This window comes from Mus caroli, chromosome 15, assembly GCF_900094665.2.
Source record: "Mus caroli chromosome 15, CAROLI_EIJ_v1.1, whole genome shotgun sequence".
Taxonomy (NCBI): domain Eukaryota; kingdom Metazoa; phylum Chordata; class Mammalia; order Rodentia; family Muridae; genus Mus; species Mus caroli.
Window position 1 is genome coordinate 8484830 of NC_034584.1, and position 7034 is coordinate 8491863.

The window sequence follows — 7034 nt, forward strand, 5'->3', positions numbered from 1 at the left end:
TCTCTCTCTCTCTCTCTCTCTCTCTCTCTCTCTCTCTCTCCCCCACCCCCACTTTTATTCTAGCTCTTTGTTTTGTGCACTTCTGCTTTTGTAGTCAAATCTCCCTCTGTCTTTGTCTTAGCTACTGTTCTATTATTGTAAAGAGACACCAAGGGAACGCTTATGTAAGAAAGCATTTAACTGGGGGAGGGGGGGCAGGCTTGGTTATAGTTTCAAAGGGCTAATCCATTTCTGTCATGGTGGAAAGCAGATAGGGATGGCGCTAGATCAGTAGCTGAGAACTTTACATCCTGATCAGCAGACCACTGGCACTGGGGGTGGGGGCAGGGCATTGGGCCTGACCTGGGCTCTTGAAATCTCAAGGTCAACCCTCTGTGACATCTGTGACACATTTCCTCTAACGGGACAACACCTCCTAATCCTTCTAAGCTTCCCAAAGAGTTCACCGACTGGGGGCTAGACATGCAAATATAGGAGCATGTGTAGGGGTCCATTCTCACTTCAACCACCACAGCCCCCCAAGATGTCTGTGGGGCTGGAGAGATGGCACAGTGGTGAAGAAGGCTCGCTGCTTTTGCAGAGTTCCCAGCACTTATGTTGTGTGACTGACAACCCCCTGTAACTCCAACTCCAGGAAACCTAACACATTTATTCTTCTGTTCTTCATGAGTACCTATACACATGTACACATTCATACACATAGACAGAGAGAGAGAGAGAGAGAGAGAGAGAGAGAGAGAGAGAGAGAGAGAGAGAGAGAGGAGAGAGAGAGAGGAAGAGAAAGAGAGAGAGACTTAAGGGAAAAAAGATATTTGTATTTGTGATTATATTCAGGGTCCTTCTAACTAAATCAGGAAAAGTCTCACCATTTCCGACCTTTAGCCCAATTACACCTGCAAATTCCTTTTGCTGTACACAGTGAAAAATAGTCTCAGCCACTAGGACATGGATATTCTTTGGCTTATTGCATTAATAAGGACAAGAAAGGAGGGTGAGAACCATAGAGATATGGAATGTAGAGAAACCCTGCTCAGCCAGTCAGATGAAGGAGTAGCCACTGATTGGAAATACGAAGACAGTGGAACGGCACCAAGAACTAGGGAAATAATTGTGAATTTTGAATGGGCTGATGTGGGGGCTGAAGGGAAGAGTTTGAGACCGGAAGAGCTCACATGAGGGCTTATTTCCAAAGTGGGACGAGGAGATGCAAGATTATTCATGACCTGGGACATATCGTCTAAGCATTTCCTGTCCTCCCACGTCCTTCATGACGGCTGCGTGCCATGCGAACGGGATGCTGGCACCAAGTAAATCAAGGGGGTCTCCCAAGGCACTGCTGAGCTGACAACCATGCTGGCCCTGAGCGTGGAGCACCGGGAAAGTGAACGCCTCCCTCTTCCTTAAATTCTGTACCCAGGGCGTCTCTCCTCTTTCCCAGTTCTGAGAGACTTACATATAAACGACATCTCCTTGAAGAATATACTAAGCCTGTGTGTGTGCGTGTGTGTGTGTGTGTGTGTGTGTGTGTGTGTGTGTTCATTTGTTGTCCTTGTCAGCTGTGACAAAGCAACAGCCAGAAGCCACTAGGTAAAAGCAAGGTTTATTTGGGCTCATAGTTCCATATGTGTTTAGTTCTTGGGCATACTGTGTGGCAGGTACATGGAGCAGAGAAGGCAGGACAGAACAGGAGGCCGGTATAAAATTCAAAGGCCCATTCCTAGTCCCCTACCCCCTTCTGCCAGGCCTATAACAGCTCCACATCCTTCAAACCGGCACCAAAACCTAAGGACCAAGCGTTCAAACGGGGGACGGACCTCCACGGATGCAAACTGTATCAGTGCTGAACAATTTGAAAAAGGATTTTGTTTGTAAAGACAATCTTACATAGCTCAGGCTAGCTTATCATTTACTATGTAGCTGAGGATGGCCCTGATTTTAGGATCCTCCTGCCTCAGCCTTCCAGGTTCAGAGACTACAGACTCACACCACCACGCCCAGTTTATGTGAGTGATAGATACTATGGCCAAAATCCAGGCCTCCCCACATACTAAACAAGCCCTCTATCAACCAGACTACATCCTCAGTCCTGAGGAAGGACATTTAAACTGCCTAATTTATGAGGCTTCTCAATATAACCCCTAGCCAGCAACTTCATTTCAGAGTCTAGGCAATTTCAATGGATCCTTTCACCCAGGGAGCACTCAGACAAAGGCCGAATGCCTCCCACCGTTAGTTTTAAGTTAACTTTGAAGACATCAAAGTTCCAGAGCCCTAAGCAGATATGAAAGGAGACCTCTACCCAGTGGGCTTCTCCCTGCAGCCGGTCAGCCTGCCGGGGGAGACCAAGGGAGGCAACAACGCGCCTGCATGACTCACTGGTTTGGTAGTGAAATGGAGCAGAAGGTGAAAGATAGTAAGGGCGCCAAGGTCTAAACAGGAGTGTTCTCCCTCCCTCCGTTTAAAAGGCAGCCGCCGGGGATCTCCTAGACACGAGATTTCAAAAGGGATTTAAAAAAAAAACAAGCCAGAGATGGTTGATGATTCTACCTTAAGCCCGCGTCCTACATGGCGTGGGATGAGGGGCCAGTCTGGGGTGCGGCGGACTTTCTCAGTCTCGGGGACGGCAGACTTTCTCTTGGGCTGGGTTCCTCGACCCCAACACTACAAGGCTTTGAGTTGGGTCATTCCTTGTCATAGGGACCACTGCTATACCATAACCGGCAGCATCTTTAGCCTCTACTCCCTGAATGCCAGTATCACCACCCCCACCCCCACCCCCGGAAATAAACAAGAACTCTTTCCAAACATTACCAAACGCCCCCTGAGGTTGTAGGGAACTGGTCCTTGACCCAAATCACAACTTCTGAGACTTGCCATTGCTTCAGGTCCTGGGAACTTTCCAGAAACCCATAGAATGCCTGGGAACTCTGAGTTTGACCTGGCTGATCCCAGACCAGTAGTTACCCTCCAGTCCTATTACCTCAGACCAGTCTCCAAAAACGCATTATAACTGTATTTTCAATATACTACATAGAAGCTGATTAATGAGGGGGTAAGAGACACGGTACCCTTCCCAGAGGTGGAGATCTCTAAAATGGCACACACCGCCCCGTACCCCAAAGCTCGCTGTAGCTGTTCGGCCGCTCTGCCCTTCGTGGCTGAAAAGGATGCCAATAGCTGCACTCATCACACTGTAAATTGTGTAATTTGGGAAATGTCAACAGTGTTATCAGTTAAGAAATCATTTTTTCAAGAGCAGAGCCTTACCTGCACACATAAAATGAAACCCTGGCATAGATGAACGTCTGAAACAGGTATGAGCAGTTGTATTTATAAAGTCATTTCATACAGCTAACCAACTGACAATAGGAGTTGCTGTTCTCCAGATATGGAAAGCAGCAGTGAAATGGATGGTGGTACAGCTTTAAGTGCTCTGACACAGGATGCTCACAGCACAGTGGTGAGTGATTGGCACCTTTTCTTGTGCATCCTGCATCCGTGGTAGCCACAGGAGTGGGGTGGGGGGAGGGATAGGTTCTTTTCTGCCTCTGCCTCTGCCTCCTGGGCATGGACAGGGCCAAGGCCAGGCTTCTCCCCTTCCTCCAGCTCCATTCCCTCCTCTACTGGTTCTGCCTGTCACTGCGGCTCCGCAGCTCTCTGCTGGTAGCATCAATTTTTCATTGCTTCAAGCTGGGCCTCTGAATATGCGCAGAGCCGCCCTCTGCCTGACCCCGCCCCGCCTCACCAAGGACACCTCCTGTACCGCTGGCTGAGTGATTAGCTCTGGGACTGGATAGAGATGGACCATTAATTCCCAAAGTGTGTCATTGTTTCTGTGGCTGTCTTCCTGAGGATAAGTCTGGGGTGGTTTTGCAGATTCCCTGAAAGAGTGAGTAGAGGAGAGAGTAGCAGGAGGAGGAGGAATAACAAAAAAAAAAAAAAAAAAGCTACAAACGGGGTGGGGGGGGTGTTTTAGACCATGAACATTTTAAGGGCAGGCTGTATACATTTCTGGCACTTTTTAAAGGGGACAGCCCTTGTACACTGTATCCTACTAAGCCTCCTATTGGTTATTTCTGCAGCTTTGCCCCCCATAAGACTGGGCCCTAGGGCCCTGTAAATATCCAGCCAAACACAAAATTCTAGAGAGTGCAAGAGTTATAGATCTCTGGACTTTATAGTTTTTATGTTAAGTTAGTTAAGGTTTCCAAAGAAACACAATCAATAGAATATAAGGGGTGGGGGGAGATGCAGGGAGCAAGACTAAAAGACATTGGCTCAGGGTTGAACAGTTCAAATTTGCAGGGTGGTTCAGCAGGCTGGGGGCCCAGAGGAAAGGTGATGACGCTGCTCAAGTCCAAAGTGGTGAGCAAGGCAGGCTCCCTGCCCTGCCTCTTAGCATCCGAGTTCTTTTTTGTTAAAGTCTTTGACAGACTGACACACTCTGGATAATGAGGTGTTTGACTCAAACCAGAAAAGCATCACAGCAATATCTAGCCTGGGGTTTGACCAGGTGGACGCATAAAATCAACTGTCACAGTAGTCCTACAAACGGATCTAATAGACCAGGGCTACATCTGAGTGGAGGCCCGCAGACAAGCCCCCCTACGGAGCACCTTTGCAGCGATCTGGACTTGAACACCATAGAGAGTCGGCAGTGTCAGCCTCTGTGTGCCGAGTTACTCCATCTTGTGCAAACTACAACTGCGCTGGAATCCCAGGCCGCCTCCTCAAATAATCCCAACGTAAGCATGAGCCCCTCCTACTTGGTGTCTTGTTGATCACCTCGCTGCTACTTCATGGCAAACAGTGGATCTTCCAAGTAGACCCACACCACGAGTTACTGTAAGCATTAATGTGAGGGCCTGGAGCCCTTCTGGGGAGGTCACGGGTTGGGGTCCAACGGCGGAGATAAGCAAGCGTAACAGAAAGACGGCTAGCAGGGAGCCAGACATTATATTTGCCAGTAACAAATCTTAAGCACCCTACCCGTCTCTACATAAAACGGCAAGGCTGGACCCAGTGAGCCAAAGTTGTATGTTTCGTGCCAGCTTTAGTGAGTTCTTTCATCCCATTACCCTACTGCACTGTAGGCTCTGATTGATTGCAGGTTCCACCCATAACCAAACTGACAGCATTTCGGTATTGTGTACGCAATATACAAAGAAACTACAGACTGCACCCCTGCATCGAGTGACTTCAGATCTAATGGAGGAATGATTCTGTGATGGTGAATTCAGCAAGGAACACTCTGGGGAAACCTTAAACTGTGGAGATAGTGCAAAAATCAGTACTATCTGGGCGTTTCTGGGGACAGATGGATAACAGGCACAGCACACGGATTTTTAGGGCATTGAAATGTCTCCGTATGAGGCTATGTTGGAGGGACATATGGCTTCCCACATTGTCCAAAACACAGGTAGATAGCGCCAAGAGCAGGCAGAATGAAAACGATGTATTTTGGGGAGACTGTTCAGTGTCGGGTTCACTGATTCTAGGAAACATACTGCACCCACAGCAGAGAGGGGACGTACAGGGTGACAGTGGGGAAGGTGATCCACGTGCAGAGGCAGGAGTTACGGGTGGAGGTGCTAAGGGGGTGTCTGTACATTAGTTATAAATTAATTTTGGTTTTGCCCTTTTTAAATTTTTTCTTTTAACATCTGAAAAATACATTCCAGGACTGGTTCAAGTACCCGTGATTTCATGGAATACCCATCTCTGACAGCCTTTCAACTTCTTGTCCTTAGGCTGTCTCTCTCTAGCGGTCACAAGATGGCTGCCGCAGCTCTGAGCTCTGTATCTTTCTACCAGCATAGGGAGGCGTCCTGAGAGAAAGGACACCTAATGGGGCTATTTGCCTGGTACGCTCTGACTTCCCTCCCCCAGGAAAGAGTACTTGGCAAATGTACAAGAGATGCCCGCTTTTTTCTTTTCAGCTGTAACTCCACCACGCTCACCACCAGAGGATAATCCTGGGAAATGGACCTGCTATGATTTGCCTCAGAGTGCTTTTGTCCCAGCTGACCAAAGAAGGAAGAAAATGGCTTGAAGGGTGAGAAAAAAAATTGCAACCATAAATAAATGCATGTATACACAGAGATTCATTTGTTCATACAGAGAATGCGCCTTTCTTTACTATGTATAGCCAAAGGAAAATTCAGGTATTCATATATTTAGAGGGAAAATACACATTTACTTTCGATACATAAAATCAAAAGAAAATACAGCTCATTGTATTATCACAGAAAAAATACATATCTATATATTTTCTCTCTATTTCTTCTTTCAAAAGAGAATTCTAGAAAATGTTACTTTGACAGAAAGACAGGCAGCTTTTCTCTATAGGTGTGCTTAGCTGGAATATCCACAACAAAAGACAATTATGGAAGGAAACACAAGCATGCCTATTGACATAGACAGCACATGCCACACAGAGGGAACATCAATGAAAGCAGCTCAAAGTGGTGCCTGAGAACTCTGGCATCCTTAAAAAAGAACAGTACATTCGTAGAGAAAAGAAGAGGCAAAGAAAAGTGGTTTTCCCGCTTCTAGCAGTGGGAAACTGTGGTAATGTGGCCACAGAGAGGGCGCCATTAGGGTAAGGTGTCGCGTCCGCTCTCAACCAGCAAGAACGACACGACCACGAGTCCTTCTAACAGCAGTTTATTCAGTCCTGTTTCTTCTTGTTTATATCTCCCCCCAAGCCCTGGGCCTCTCACTCTTAAATACTCTCAGTTCTCATCCACGCACAGCAGGCCACGCCACCTCACCAGGCACGCAGCTTCAGCTAATCAGGGTAGCAGGGTCATATCTCCATCAACATGGATTTACCAGTATCCTGGTACACCTGCGCAGCTCTCAAGATGTTTGTGGTTTATATGAGGAAGTCAGGTGCAAGTCATACGACTTAGCTGCAGTCCCTGGCGCCTTTGGGACTGCTGCCACACCTGCTCCCCACATTTCCCCCTTTTTTCTTTTTTGGCAGAGAGAATGTCTGTTTTAGATTGCCCCCTGCAGCAATGTCCCTTACC